A 15634-nucleotide genomic window follows, 5' to 3' on the forward strand; every position below is an offset into this window, starting at 1 on the left:
TACAAAAATCCTGCTTATGCCCATTTGGAGAGAGCGTTTCAGGAGAAAGTATGGGCTGCCCGGTAGGGCCACAGAACATACACAATCCCCGTTTACCTGTAATAAAAAGCGCAACATAATAAAGAGTCCATAATAGCACACAAGGCATTCCTTTGAGGACACATTTTTCTGTTCCATCAATATTTTACAGTGCATGATAAAAGACATCAAATTGAGAAATTAAAGTTATGATTGCAAAACAGTTTTGAGAGATCCACTCATTTCAGGCGGAAACCTACCGTATTCAGTTCAATTAATGTATGCAGGCAGAACGCCATTCTCTCCAATAAAGGAATCCATACACCCCATACTCAGACAACTCGGTGCCCTATTCACATGCACGCAAACAAATTAAGTTTCCCTAGACGAGTGGTTCCCAACCTCTGATCTTCCAGGTGTTTTGGACTTCAGCTCCCACAATTCCGAACATCTGGTAAACTGACTGGTATTTCTGTGAGTAGAAATCCAAAACAACTGGAGGACCAAAGGTTGGGTGGGAACCACTGCCCTAGACATATACACTGATCCATAACTTCCCACACATAAACAAACCCTGCCTACTAATTTCAGGTTGTACTGATTTTTCCTGGCTATGGCCCCATCTACACTGACCATATAATGCAGTTTCAAACTCTACTGGGCATGTTCCTTGATGCTTCTCTAGACCAGTGGTTCCGAAACTGTATTCCTAAAATGCCACAGTCATCATAGGGATTCCACGAAAAATCTTTTTTTTTAAAAAAAAGCCCATGCCAGAACATGAAGATTTTATTGAACTTCAATGTACCTTTGCATTCAAAACAAAATTTGAATCTCTTTATTTCCAAACCTACTCCATTATACAAAACACCAAGGAATAGGAGTAGATGAAAGAAGGAAGACCTCTGCGGGTTCACAATGCTGAGGGACAGTTAGGCTTCCACAGGAAAACCAAAAACAGAGGTCCCTTATACACTGCCATATAAAATCCAGATTATCTGCTTTGAACTAGATTATATGGTAGTGTAGACTCATATAATCCAGTTCAAAGCACATAATGTCAATTATCTGATTTGATAATCTGGATTATACAGCTGTGTAGAAGGGCCTAAATTAGGGTTTCATGGGGGGTGAATCTTATCAAAAAAGTTTATGAACCTCAGAGGATGCTTGCCGTAAATGTGGGCGAAACAAGGCAATTAAATGATAATGCTAATCAAGGTAGACAATTTCAACATTTACGCTTGCCTCAAGCAGACAAGAGTTTTTTCTCCCACCCTGGACAGATATATAAACCCCACTTGCATAGTTTCCAGCAGACCTCATAACCTCTGAAAATGCATGCTATAGATGTGGGTGAAACGTCAGGAGGGAATGCTTCTGGAACATGGCCATACAGCCTGGAAAACTCATAGCAACCCAGTTATGAACCATTGCTGTAGATGACGGCTTCTTAAACTTTTCCACTTACGTGAACCCAGGTATATAGACATATAAAAGAGGTATAAAATATAACATTAACTGATAACAAATTAGCAACAGGTTTATTTTCCTTTTTTGAGAAGTGAGATGCCTGGTTCAGTTGCACTGTCTGAATCATTATAATCCAGTCTTGGATGTACAAACACAATTGTTGGCCAATTTTATACAGAATTGCTTTCCTTTGTTTTATTCTTTTGGTAATGATTTCTGGATCAAAGAAGGAAAGTGGAAGAGCAGGATAAATTCAGTCACAGTGCACAAGAGGGCTACAATGGTTGGTTCGTGATTTTTCTCCCCCCCCCCCCCCCCCGCCCAATGTAGCAAATCAATTGCCATAAGAAATTTGCCCCAATCTAAGGAAAGAGCTGAACATAGATTTTGTCTGTAAACATATTGATTTGGTTACAATAAATTTTCAGTGTAGTCCAGCTACCTGGAAATTCAGTGAAACACAGCAAACTACCAGATCCCTCAAGCAATTGGCAGACCCACTCAAGGAGCTTTTCTCAGCAGGTCACTTCTGCGATTGCTATATCATTCAGTTCAAAGTGTGGTGGAGTCTCCTCCTTTGGGGGTTATAAATCAGGGGTTGGATAGTCATCTGTCAGGTGTGCTTTGACTGTGTATTCCTGGATGGTAAGGGATGGCATGGGCGTCTCTACACAGGGCACACGGGCGTGGTCAGAAACATTGTGAAATGCTCCTGTGCATCATGTAAATGCCACCAGAGCAGATTTTCGACCACTTTGGGATATATGGCCCATGTAGATGTGTCCCATGATTCTATGGGTACATCTACAATGTAGAATGACTGCAGTTTGGTACTTTAACTACCATGGGCCAATATTATGGAATCTTGGGAGTTATAGTTTGGTGAAGCGCTGGCACTCTTTAGTCTTCTCTTTTACAGAGAAGACTTAAGTAAAACTACATGTCCAATGATTTCATAGTATTGAACCATGGCAGTTACAGTGGTATCAAACTGAAATTCTACAGTGTAGATGTGCTTCTGTACTATTAGCACTGTGAGCAGTGCAATAAGAGTCTATAAATTAATATGACGACGACTCAGACTGGCCCTGGAATATGATCTGGCTCATGTGATTTTAACTGATGTTTTAATGCTATGTTTTGATTGGTTTGGTTCTAATGCTTTTGTTTATTTACCAATGTATGTGTATATGTGGTATCGAATTGATGCCTTTGTAAGGCCACCCTGAGTTCCCTTCAGGGTTGAGAAAGGTGGGATATAAGTGTGGTAAATAAATAAATAAAATAGTATTGGAATTAACTATTTTAAAAAGGAATTGAGGAAAATTCTCCAACCCAAATTAAGAGTAGCAATCCTTGCCAGATTATAAATTACACTGTCGCATCTCCTCTGGTCATGGGTTACTTTCTGCCATATTGGTTTGACATCCAGTTTAGTCTGATATATCTACATACTTTTCCTATGTACTACTTACTCACAAGTAAATTGCAGGAATAAATTTAAAAGTAATAATTTTAAGATTGACATCATTTCCCGTATTTGAGATTAACATCATTACCTGTATTACTTCAGTGGTCACAGACTTGCTCTTCACAAGTATTAAAATATCCAAAATACACATTTATTAGGACCACCAGCAGGCACAAAAACCATTTTGTTTGCTTTAGAAATACACTGACTTCTTTGTCAAGCAAAGTACCATAGGTCTCTATGCTGTTTGTTTGAGATGTTACAGGGAGGTCTTAATTCAGAAATATTAAATGAGATAGTGTATTGTTTATCCTTTTCCTGACTTCATTTATCACCTGTTTTGATAATTGATGATGATTTAGTGGAAATAAATTCTCACTATCAATCAGAAACCTGTTTTGTCAACATGCACCAGGAGAGGTTGTTCAATTAAGCTGAAGAACAGCTTACGCACCAGACCCTTAGATACAGCACAACAAACACTACAGGACACTCGATTCTTTTTCCTAAAAAAAGATCAAAACTTCAAATGTATAGTTCAGTATCAAAGTGATTAAATGAAGCTGACTTTAAAATGACAACTCTGCTATAAATACCAACTAAATACATCTCCAAACCTCCAAACATATATGTCACAAATAGATGGAAAAGCTTTTTTAATGCTATTTGCTTGATTTATTTAACAGTGTATCATAGAAAGCAACTGATACAGTGCCCATTGAAGACCATCCGTATTCCTAAGTACTGGCAACAACTAAGATGAACAAAGATGTGTCCACTAAAAAACAAAGGGGAAAAAATCGCTTTATTATATATCTTCAGCACTGGGAATTTTTTTTTTCTTACCGGTCTATGAAATACTCTCTCTCTACCAACTGCACAAGAATTTCAAGAAGGCTGATAAATGGAAGAACTAGAACTTTCAAACTGCTAGGCGCATTTACAGAAGCTGTACATGTATTGGTGTGGGTTTTTCCTTTCCCCACACTATCAAGAATGGCAAAACAATCAAAGCAAAACATGTCAAGCATTATTTATTTACAAAATTATTTATGCTTCCCCGTTAGTGTCCTGGAAGCCCCTATAGTTGTTCTCAATCTGTGGGTCCCCCCCCCCCAGGTGTTTTGGTCTACAACTCCCAGAAACCCCAGCCAGTTTACCAGCTGTTCAGATTTCTGGGAGTTGAAGGCCATTACTTCTGGGGACCCACATGTTGAGAACCACCTTTTACCAATAATCTCAGGTTGCGAACCACTGCCCTATAGAAACCAATAATTCATCATTTTAAAATAGGGAGGGTGGGAGGATCACATATCCTTCCAGATGTTCTTGGATTGTGACTCCCTGAATTCTTGACCACTGGCTACTCACTGGATGACTTGCAGTCCCACAATATTTGGTATAGTGCCTGACTCCTGCTCATGCCTTGAAACAATGCTATAAGAAACAAGAACTCAAGGGAAACAGAAAACTATTTTGAAAAAGTATCAGAGTAAAGGAGGGAGAGTTCAAAACTTTATCAAAATAAATAACATTCAAAATAATTCAAATGCTGAGCACAGCAAAATAGTTTTAGCAGCCTGACTGAACTAAAAAATATGGCCAATCACCTCCCTAAGGTAATGGCAGGGAGAAGCAGAAAACAGCTTTAACATCCAGGAAACACAACTGTTCAAAATCTCAATAGACTTCTTGACGCAGCCAAGTCCCATAGTTAGGATGCTGAAACAGAAAAAGCTTTGGCACATGTGACCACTAAACTAGATATTTGGTTGTGGGAAATAAAATAAGCCTCTGAAGCAGAACGTAAACTATAGGCACTTTTGCACAGGATGAATTCCAGGTATCCCAAGTGTGTAGTTTTTCATAGGAAAGAACAGCATCATGGATCAGACTTTGAGAAAAGGCACAGGATTGGTATGATATGGTCAAGAAAGTGCACAACAGAAAGCAATTTGACCACTAAATTTTATTTTATCTGCAGTTTCTAAAGACTCTTCAAGAATTGGTCATAGCAGAAACTAAGGGCCCTTCCAGACAGCCTCATAACAAGGAAGTGCAGCAAAAATCGTGGTACCTAACAGCAAGTCCAAACACAGAGCTTGTCAGTCCTGGTAAACGCTCTCCTGGCATCCTGACACATTAGTTTATAGATTTCAGAAATCTGCAAGATGGATGGGGGACATCTGCTGGAAATTTACTTTTAATTTTTTTAATTGACTCTCTTGAGATCTGCTGGACTGTATAAGCCCTGATGTGGATATCTGAATGTGCACACACAAGCAGATTTCTTGTCATTAGATCTCACCCTCCTGCTACCTTTACCTTTTCCCTTGTGAACCCCGTTTCCCTTTGGGGTCAGTTGCCTGCCATGCTGGTGCCAACTATATAAATTCAAGCTTTTTTCATAAATGTGAGAACAAAGAAATGCTTTCAGAGAGTTCTCATGGGAATTGTTTTCCATTTGTGCTTCCATTTAGCCACCTGTGTGTCCATAGCTCCATTTGTTTACAGCCCTCATCAGCTGTTTTGGGATTTTAAAATGCACACATGCGCTGGAGCAGTCCACACTGGTGTATAGGAACAAAGTCACATCCTTTATTTGAGTGCAGAGATATCTAGTGATGTGAATATGCACATTTTCCAGCCAAAATTTGATTTCAAGCACATCTTTTAACATGTGTTTTTCAGCCGTTAATGCAATCCAGCACACATTTTTGGCAAACATCATTTGACCCCCACCCCCCTTTATCCTGGTTTCTTCCGCATTTTAGGGCCTATGTGGAAGAGCAATTAGTAAGGTGGCTAAGGCAAAAATCACTCTGGACAGATCCACCTTCTGCAGGGGGGTGTATTTGATGCAGTGGCCAAAGCTAGGCAAAGGTTCTTCAGGCAATAGCAGCCCCTTGAGTCACCAGAAGAACTATCAGGGTTGCAGAAAATCTGAACTTTCAATGGAAATGCAACCACATCCAAACAGGCCACACTAACAACCCCAGATTAGTTGTCTATTGGGAAACAGTATTTAAACTGATGCTCAACTTCTCAGCCCGCATCCAGTTAATGAATGTCCACACTAAAATTCAAAGACTTCAACAGATTTCCTTGATATCAACATAAACACAAAAGACAGAACTAGATATATTGTACTAGAGCCCCCGGTGGCGCAGTGTGTTAAAGCACTGAGCTGCTGAGCTTGTTGATCGAAAGGTCGCAGGTTTGATTCCGGGGAGCGGCGTGAGCTTCTGCTATTAGCCCTAGCTTCTGCCAACCTAGGTAAAGGTAAAGGTAAAGGTAGTCCCCTGACATTAAGTCCAGTCATGTCTGACTCTAGCAGTTCGAAAACATGCAAATGTGAGTAGATCAATAGGTACCGCTCCGACGGGAAGGTAACGGTGCTCCATGCAGTCATGCCGGCCACATGACCTTGGAGGTGTCTACGGACAACGCTGGCTCTTCGGCTTAGAAATGGAGATGAGCACCACACCCCAGAGTCAGACATGACTGGACTTAATGTCAGGGGACTACCTTTACCTTTACTACAGAATAGCAATGGCACACAAGCCCCAAACTCCAGCCTTTCTTCATGTAAGTGATTAAAAAGAATAGGAAAAGGAGTCCACAAAATCTGAAGACACCAAATGGCAAAAATGCTAAACCACAGATCCCCAGGCGCAGGTTCCAGGAGAGCTTCATCAGCAAGACTGAGGCCTCATCTAGACAGCCATATAAATCCAGATTATCTGCTTTGAACTGGATTATATGGCAGTGTAGACTAATATAATCTTGTTTAAACCAGATTCTGGTTTTTATCTGGCAGTCTATATAGGGCCTGATGTAACATCATGTGCAACATAAATTACTGAGTATGTTCAAGTGCAATCATGCTCTCATTTCCTTTTCTGCTCACAGTTACCATCTGTTTTCACTATTTTATTCAAAAGATAGAAATAACCAAAATTCTGTAAAAGATAATCATATTCTGTTCAATTTAACACCAAAACAGGTCTGAACTTCAAAGAGAAAAAGACTATGGGCTTTATCACACAAACTGCTAATGTGCAATTACTGGCCAGCAAAGAACTAGGGCTGTCCAAACACGGAAAAAATTGTTTCTAAACTCGATTCGTTTTTAGGGGTTTTTTGCGTTTCATTATTTAAAAGAATTCCGAAACTTTCCTTTAAAAAAGTTCAATATTTACGAAATTTCGGAAATCATAAAACAATTACGAAACAATTACGAATCGATTACGAATCAATTCGTTAATGGCGGCCGCGATCGCGCAATACGCTAAAAAAACTTCTGAAGCTTCCCTCTCCCTCTGTTGTTGACTGTTGGTGTGATAATTATATTTTTTTTCACTGAGAAAACAAACAGCAACCCTAAAACTTGCACCAGACATGCGGAAATAATAACGAAATATTTACGAATCAATAACGAATCAATAACGACTCAATAACGAAACAATTTCGAAACAATTACAAAACGAATTGGAAAAATTTGTTTCGTTTTTTAGTTGCTCCTGAATGGTTCAATATCGCTTCGTTATTTTAAAAAAAACACGAATTTTTAACGAATTACGAAATTACGAAATGAAACCGCCCAGCCCTACAAAGAACATATTCAGTTTTTCCCTAGTAGGCTCTTTGCAGTCAAGATGTTTTGAGAAGACTGGCTTGTAAAGTCACCTCCTGTTACAAGGTTCTGCAACGTCCTTAAAGACACCAAGAACCTTCATTACTATTCTAAAATACAATATCCCCTTACTCACTAAAAGCAAATACACTATGCTTATGTAATAATGGCAGTAAGGAGCAATTTCACTGTCACGCAACAAGCTTCAAAGAGGACTCAATCCCATATGCAAACAGTTTATTGGACTCTCCCTCCATCAATGCCCTAGCTGTCTCCCTCACCACCTCGCTGTCCTAAGAACTTCTGCATTCCAATACAGATATTGATACACTCAGAATACAATCCGAATATGTTCTCTTTCCAAACACAAGTCTTTTTCAAAGTCCTTGCCCAGTTTAAAGGGGAAAGTAGCTGATGAATTCCATGTATCTTACAATTATTTGAGTAAGCACAATCTAGGCTGGGACTACAATGAGAGGTGACATATATATTTGGTGAGTTGGGTAGGGAAAAGGGTATTTTGCCATCTGAGCTCCTTGTAATATCTAGATAAGTATTTATGACATTTCCTCCTCTATCCACCAAGCTAATTGTTACCTGGTTACCTGAATCTTCTCCACACACACCGTATATGCATAAGCCAGGTATTTCAGCCCTTTTTTAAGGCTGAAAAAGCCCCCCTCGGCTTATACTCGAGTCAATGTTATTATCCTGTTATTATTATTACAATTATTATTATTATTATTATTATTATTATTATTATTAGGTTAAGGTAAATGTTTTCCCCTGACATTAAGTCCAGTTGTGTCCGACTCTGGGGGCTGGTGCTCTGCTCATCTCCATTTCTAAGCCAAAGAGCCAGTGTTGTCCATAGACACCTCCAAGGTCATGTGGCCGGCATGACTGCATGGAGCACCATTATTATTATTATTATTACATTTACATTATTTTACTCTATTATTATTAGATTTATTCTTTTACCACTATTATTACATTTATTATTTTATTACTATTATATTTCCATTATTTTAATCTATTATTACTTTTATTACTTTTATTATTTTACTCTATTATTATTGGATGGATACGTAAGCACATTTACATTGAAGGTTAGAATAATGGTTTGATCAGAGTTGGACAGTCTTAGTTTAAATTACAGTTTTATGTAAATATTTAATCTACTGATGCTTCAATTAATGAAATTTAATTGGTATCTATTATTATTTTGAAATTTACCAGTGGTTGCTGCATTTCCCACCCTCAGCTTATACTTGCGTCAATACATTTTCCCAGTTTTTTGTGGCAAAATTAGGTGCCTTGACTTATATTTGGGTCGGCTTATACTCAAATATATACAGTATTTACTCCTAGATTGCAAAACACACACAAACGCAACCTTTTTCAAGTCTGCAAATGTATTCTCATATTATTTCAGGAATCATTCAAAACCTGTGGTTTTTAATCCCACAAATCATGCTGGAGGGCTTTCAAACTTTTGACATCCACAGAGTAAAAAAGGCCAAGCCCAACTGCACACTGTATTATTCAAAATGAACTTTATAGCCTTTAGAATTTAAATGACCCTTCTTCCACTTTATGAATGCCGACCTTGATACAAGCTAGCAAACAATCAATTCCATGTTAGAAGAAGCTTCAGTAAGGCACAACAGGTGCTTGGCCAAATCCTTTAGTTATATCTCTTCAGAGGAACTGCTGTCTATTTAAACACAACCAAATAACACTGCCTTCAAACAAAAGACTAAAAAGAAAAGTGAAACTGACCAATCTAAGGTTAGTGTTGAACTGAAATGGAAACAGAATGAACAAAATCATGCAACATTCATAGCTATCAGATTGTTCAATATGTTGAATACTAACAAGAAAAAGTTGAATCTCTTAATATTCAGTGTATCTCCATTCTTTCCTTTCTGTTTTCACATTTCATATGTATAAGAAAATGATGAGACTAAGGCTGAAGGGGAAACAGAGGCATGTCTTAAAATCACAGCACACATTCAGCATCCCTTCGCCAGAATTCTGAAATTCAAAACCCTCCAAAATCTGAAACCATCCACATATGATTGAGATAATTAAAGTTTTCATTTAAGTTTTCATTGTCGGTTATTTTTGTCTGTTATTAAGTTTATGGAGCCCCTGGTGGCGCAGTGGGTTAACGCGCGGGGCTGCTGAGCTTGTGACTAAAAGGTTGCAGGTTCGAAGCCGGGGAGCAGCATGAGCTTCCACTGTCAGCCCCAGCTTCTGCCAACCTAGCAGTTCGAAAACATGCAAATTTGAGTAGAGCAATAGGTACCGCTCTGGCGGGAAGGTAACGGCGCTCCATGCAGTCATGGCAGCCACATGACCTTGGAGGAGTCTATGGACAATGCCAGCTCTTCAGCTTAGAAATGGAGATGAGCACCACACCCCAGAGTTGGACACGACTGGACTTCATGTCAGGGGAAAACCTTTACCTATTAAGTTTAAAGTTAGGTTGCTTTTATATTGCTTGATGTGCGTGTTTTGGTGTAATTTGTTTGTATGTTTTTCCTTTTTGGCATTGAATGTTTGCCTCCCTCCTCTCCTTCAAAAAGCTTTTAAAAACAAATATATGCAATTTAGTTTATGGAGAGAAGGAGGATCAAGTACATCTATTTGCACCATACCTAGCTGCTAGCATCCACCCAGATAACCTGCTGTTTTCCATCTCTCCAACAATTTTAACCTAATTTTTTGAGATTTTAAATGATATTTTAAGGATTTAATATGTTAGTAATTATGTGGATTACATTATGTTTTATTTCACTTAGGTAAAAGGTAAAGGTTTCCCCTTGACATTAAGTGTAGTCGTGTCCGACTCCGGGGTGGTGGTGCTCATCTCCATTTCTAAGACGAAGAGCTGGTGTTGTCTGTAGACGCCTCCAAAGGTGATGTGGCCGGCATGGCTGCATGGGGTGTCGCTACCTTTCCACCGAAGCGGTACCTAATGATCTACTCACATTTGCATGTTTTTGAACTGCTGGGTTGGCAGAAGCTGGGGCTAACAGTGGGAGCTCACCCCACTCCCTGGATTCGAACCACCGACCTTTCGGCCAGCAAGTTCAGCAGCTCAGTGGTTTAACCTGCTGTGCCACCGGGGGTTCCTTATGTTGGTCCATAATTTACTCAGTTGTTCTTGATTAGTTTATTGATTTGTTTATATATCACTCTCGGTATTGAATGTTTGCCATTGTGTATTTTGTTGTGAGCCACCCTGATTCCCTTCGGGGAGATAGAGTGGGCTTTAAATAAAGTTTTGTTTCATTTCGTATCTGTTGGAAACCGCCCTGAGTCCCTTTGGGGAGATAGGGCAGTCTACAAATAAATTATTATTATTATTATTTATATAGATTGTATTAATTTTAACTCAGCTGATTTTAAGTTTTTTAAGGTCTGAATATGTTGCAAGGCATTGAATACTTGCCATATGTAAGCCCTCTTGAATCCCATTGGTGGGTAGAGAAAGGCGGGGTATAAATAGAGTAAATCAATAGTTCCTGGATGAGGCTGGGGCAAATTTTGGCCCTCCGGGTGTTTTGGACTTCAATACCCACAGTTCTTAATAGCTGGAATTGTGGGAGCTGAAGTCCAAAACACCTGGAGGGAGGGCCTAAGTTTGCCCATGCCTGCTCGACCCTGAAGTCATTGCAAATAGCTGCAAATAAACTTGAAAAGAGGAGGGCGCACGGTGTGAACTTTCCTCCCCAGGGTGGATGCCTCCCTTCCACCAGTAGGGGTCCCTCCTTGGCCAGTTTTGGAGTATTATACACCATGTCGATTGCACTTGAAAGTTTCCTGGAGAAATACTCAATAATATCCTTTGGATATGTTTTTAAAAAAACCCTTGCAATTATTTAAAAAGAAACCAGGAAAAGCGGGGGGGGGGGGGGGTCGGGATTGGAGAAGCGTCGCTGCTCTTTACAGGAAACTTTACAGGAAAGCACCCTGAATGTAAACCGTGCTCTAGGCGTCAGGGACCTCTCCACTTTGCCTTTTTTTTTTGGGGGGGGGGGTGAAATAACCCCTATTCTTTCTGGAGTCTCCCGGAGAGGGCGGGTAGGAGAGAAAGGTGCCTCCTCCTCCTCCTCCTCTGCCTTGCGAGAAAAAGCGAGAAGCCGGCTGTTGGGCGAAAAGGAAGTTGCATAATGAAAGAAAGAGAGAGGAGCCTCTTCTTGTTGTTGTTTATTCGCGGCATCCCGTTTTTTCAGCCCAGGAAGCGAGCTCACAACAAACCCTGACAAACTCCCACTATCACAAGAAGGTGGGTTCCTTTAGGAAGGGGAAACCGTGCTAATGGGCGGCCCCTTGGACGCATTTTAACGCGCCTCTCCAGAATTACACTAGAGAGACAAAGAAGGCGTCTCTCTCTCTCTGTTTTCCAAGCCTGGTGAAAGAATTATAGAATCAGAGTTGGAAGAGACCTCGTGAGCCATCCACTCCAACCCCATCCTGCCAAGAAGCAGGAAAATTGCAATCAAAGCACCCCCGGCAGATGGCCATCCAGCCTCTGTTTAAAAGCTTCCAAAGAAGAAGCCTCCACCGCACTTCTGGGGAAAAGTCCCCTTTGGGAGAGGGCTGTGTTGTCCCAACTTTGTGAAGGGACCCCTTTCCAGCTTCTTCCTTTCTTCCTGGACACATTGACCCTCTCAAAGATATGGATCTGGGGTCTTCCAGAATCCTATTGGGTCGCTTTGGGAAAGGGCTCCCTTTGGAGAGAGTCCTCGCTCTTCCCAAACTTGAGTGAAGGAAACCCTTCGAGAGTCTCTCCCCCCCCCCCCGAACATATTTGAGCCTGTGCCTCTCCAGCCTCCTCTCTAGGGGAGGAAATACAATAAGAAAGGACAGTGGCATCAAACTACAAAGAAAGAGATTCCATCTGAACATGAGAAAGAACTTCCTGACTGTGAAAGCCGTCCAGCAGTGGAACTCTCTGCCCCGGAATGTGGAAGCTTTTAAGCAGAGGCTGGATGGCCATCTGTCGGGTATGCTTTGAATGCTGTTTTCCTGCTTCTTGGCAGCGGGTTGGACTGGATGGCCCATGAGGTTCTCTTCCAACTTTACGATTCTAAGCAGGGAAGCGGAAAGATTCTGGAAGGTGGTCCCCCTTTTTGGAGACGGCTCCCTTTCCCAACTTTTTTCTCCCCCAACTGTCGCGCGTGGCTTTTCCCCGTCCTCCCTCCGCCTGAGTGTGGGGGGGTGGGGAGGCTTGAAGGGCTGCCTTCCACCCAAACCCACGCTCCTGAGATAGAGATACAGATATATGCACGCAGCAGGAAGGCCTGGCTTGGTTTCCAGGCGCGCTCCGTCCGCACCCGCGGCGAGCGCCTTCTTCCCCCCTTCTCCTTCTCCCTCCCCTCCAAAAGGAGAACAAGTGTCGCCCAAAACGCACTGTAAACCATTGTTGGAGTGGCCTGCCTCGTGGGGGAGGGGCACTTCTGTGGGCTTCACACGAGAGAGGGAAAGAGAGGCGGAAAAAGAAGAAAAAGAGAGAGAAAGAAACCCCTTTGCGCGCGCACGCACATCTCCAGGAAAGAAGAGAAAAAGGAAAGGAGGAGGAGGAAGGAGTTGCTGCTGCCAGGCTTTGCAAGCTTTGCGAGCCGCGCTTTCTCCTCCGCTCCGCGCCCACCGAGGGGGTCTGCCTCTACTTTAGAATGGAGAGCCAGAGGGAGCCCAGGGAGGGAATCCATGCCGGGGAATCCGGGGGGAGAGAGAGAGAGAGAGAGTGCCGAGGAGCGCCTCCCGTCTCGGCGCGCGCGCGCTCGCGCGTGTGTGCAAAGTTTGCCCAAAATGGCGGAATTGGGGGGAGCTCCGTATGATCCTGGTGTGTGTGTGTGTGTGCGTGTCCGTATATAATAATAATAAATGGGCAAGGCATTGGAGGGAGGCACACACAAGGCACCGAGGGAGAAAGGCAACGTAGGGAAAAGGAAAGGAAAGAAGGAAAAGAAAGAAAGAAGGCGCTTGTTTGGAAATGCAAGAGAGCAATAATCCCCGGCAAGCGCAGCAGCGGCGGCGGCGGCGCACAGGCCTTTTTTCCCCCTCTTTCTCCTCCTCCTCCTCCTTTCCCAAAACGCAAACGCATGCAACCGGTACAAGGGAAGGGGAGAAAGTCCACCTCCCTTCGGCCTTCCCTTGGCTTCCTTGCCCGCACCCCCCTTTTTCTTCCTTTCCACCCAAACCCAACGCCCCCCAGCCTTGCCTGCCGCAGCAGAGACCCCAAACGACACAAGGCTCTGGCTTAGCTGCGCCTTCCTGTCTCCCCCCTCCCCCCCCCAAAAAACGCCTCCTTAGAAGTGTCAAAGGAAATCAAAGGAAAAGAGGCGTTTTTCTAGTCTTTTCTCCCTCCCCCTCCCCCATTGAGGGGTTTTGGGGGGTCTGGGAAAGGGAAAGAGAAGAGGCTGAGGAATGAATGCGCCCCCCAGCCTTGCCTCCCTCCCCCAGCCCCCCCAAACCCCTCCTTTGGGGGTCTGAGCGCCGCTCAAAGCCCTCTTTTCCGCCTCTCTTTTGTTCCTCCTCTTTTGCCGCTTCCTCCCCCGCCACGACCCACCCGCGGGGCCACTTTCTCCCTCCACTTGGGCAGAGGTTGTGGAGGAATGCAGGCCCCTCTTTCCTCGTCCTTCCCAGCCTCCCTTTCCCCCTCCTTTTCTTCCCACCCAAAGGCGGTGCGCGCTCGCTCGCTCTCCCTTGCTCGCTTTCTCCCTTTCTTTTTCCCCCTCCAACTTTCATCCCTTTCCAACCCACCCTCCCCACCTCCCTCAAAAGGTCGCCCCCCTACCCTTCCCCCAGGCGGTTCCTTACCCACCCCAAAATCTCTCTTTCTCTTTCTTTCTGTCTTTCTCTCCGTCTTTCTTTTTTCCTCTATTTTCCTCCGTCTCTCGAGTAAGTCCTGACAAATATGGTCCAGGGCTGCGGGCGCCACTGAGCATGCGCCCGCGGAGTCAGGGCTGGGAAAAGGGGAAACTGCTGCTTTCTGCTGCTGCTGCTGGAGACGGAGGCTGGGCGCTGCTTGCTTTGGCCTCTCCGCGGCAAGAGGCGCCCAGGGTCTCCCGCCTGCCTTCCTTCCTGCCTGCCTTCCTCTTGCCTTCTTTTCTGTGCCTCGGCCTGGCATCCCAAGCCAGAGCGCCCCTTCTCCCATCTTCAGGGAGCACCTCCGCCAACGCGGAGAGAATAATAAAAGGAGGCAAGGGCCAGGCTTGGGGGTCTCTGATATCCTTAGCGACCCCCTCTTCTCCCTCTTTCTTTCTGCATTCTTGTTATTAGTACTAGTCACTTCCAGGGAATGAAAAGGATGGGCACGTCTACACTCTCCGCTTTGGTCAGTTCTGAACCTGCATAGGTGGAAGTGATTTGGGTGTGAACACCAGCCTTTCTACACTGGCCATTCAAGGCAGTTTCAAACCAGCATTGGAGAAAGTGGTTTTGTTGCAAAGTTGATGATGACATAGGAACCCTGAACGGTTCTGGCCTTGCTTACCTATCTGAAGGTATCACCTGCTATGAACCATCCTGAAGTCTAAGATCGAGGGGAGAGGCCCTGCTCTCAGTTCCACCATCCTCGCAAGCACGAATTGTGGAGACAAGAGACAGGGCTTTCCCAGTGGTGGCCCCTTGCCTGTGGGACTCTCTACCCCAGGGATCCTCAAACTAAGGCCCAAGGGTCGAATATGGCCCTCCAAGGTCCTTTACTCAGCCCTCGCTCAGGGTCAACCTAAGTCTGAAACGACTTGAAAGCATGCAACTGCAACAATCCTATCTCATCAGCCAAAAGCAGGCCCACATTTCCCACTGAAATATATTTGTTAAAATTGTTCTCATTTTATTGTTTTTAAGTGTTTTTTTGCACTACAAATAAGATATGTGTAGTGTGCATAGGCATTCATTCATACTTTTTTCAAATTACAATCCGGCCCTCCAACAGTTTGTGGGACTGTGACCTGGCCCTCTGTTTAAAAAGTTTGAGGACCCCTGCTCTACCAAGTGACATTAGACTGGCCCCCTCC

At 43.3% G+C, this 15634-nt stretch overlaps 1 protein-coding gene across 3 annotated transcripts in view; it reads right to left on the reverse strand.

The window, feature by feature from the left end:
- Positions 1-14613, reverse strand: part of L3MBTL3 (L3MBTL histone methyl-lysine binding protein 3) — a 90675-nt gene extending 76062 nt beyond the window's left edge. For 2 of the 3 annotated variants that reach the window (XM_067466775.1, XM_067466774.1), the window contains exon 1: positions 14437-14613. The gene's annotated coding sequence lies outside the window, so the exon portion shown is untranslated. The remainder of the gene's footprint in view (positions 1-14436) is intronic. The other variant, XM_067466772.1, reaches the window with a different exon arrangement.
- Between the last annotated feature and the right edge of the window lie 1021 nt (positions 14614-15634).

This window comes from Anolis sagrei, chromosome 1, assembly GCF_037176765.1.
Source record: "Anolis sagrei isolate rAnoSag1 chromosome 1, rAnoSag1.mat, whole genome shotgun sequence".
Taxonomy (NCBI): Eukaryota; Metazoa; Chordata; class Lepidosauria; order Squamata; family Dactyloidae; genus Anolis; species Anolis sagrei.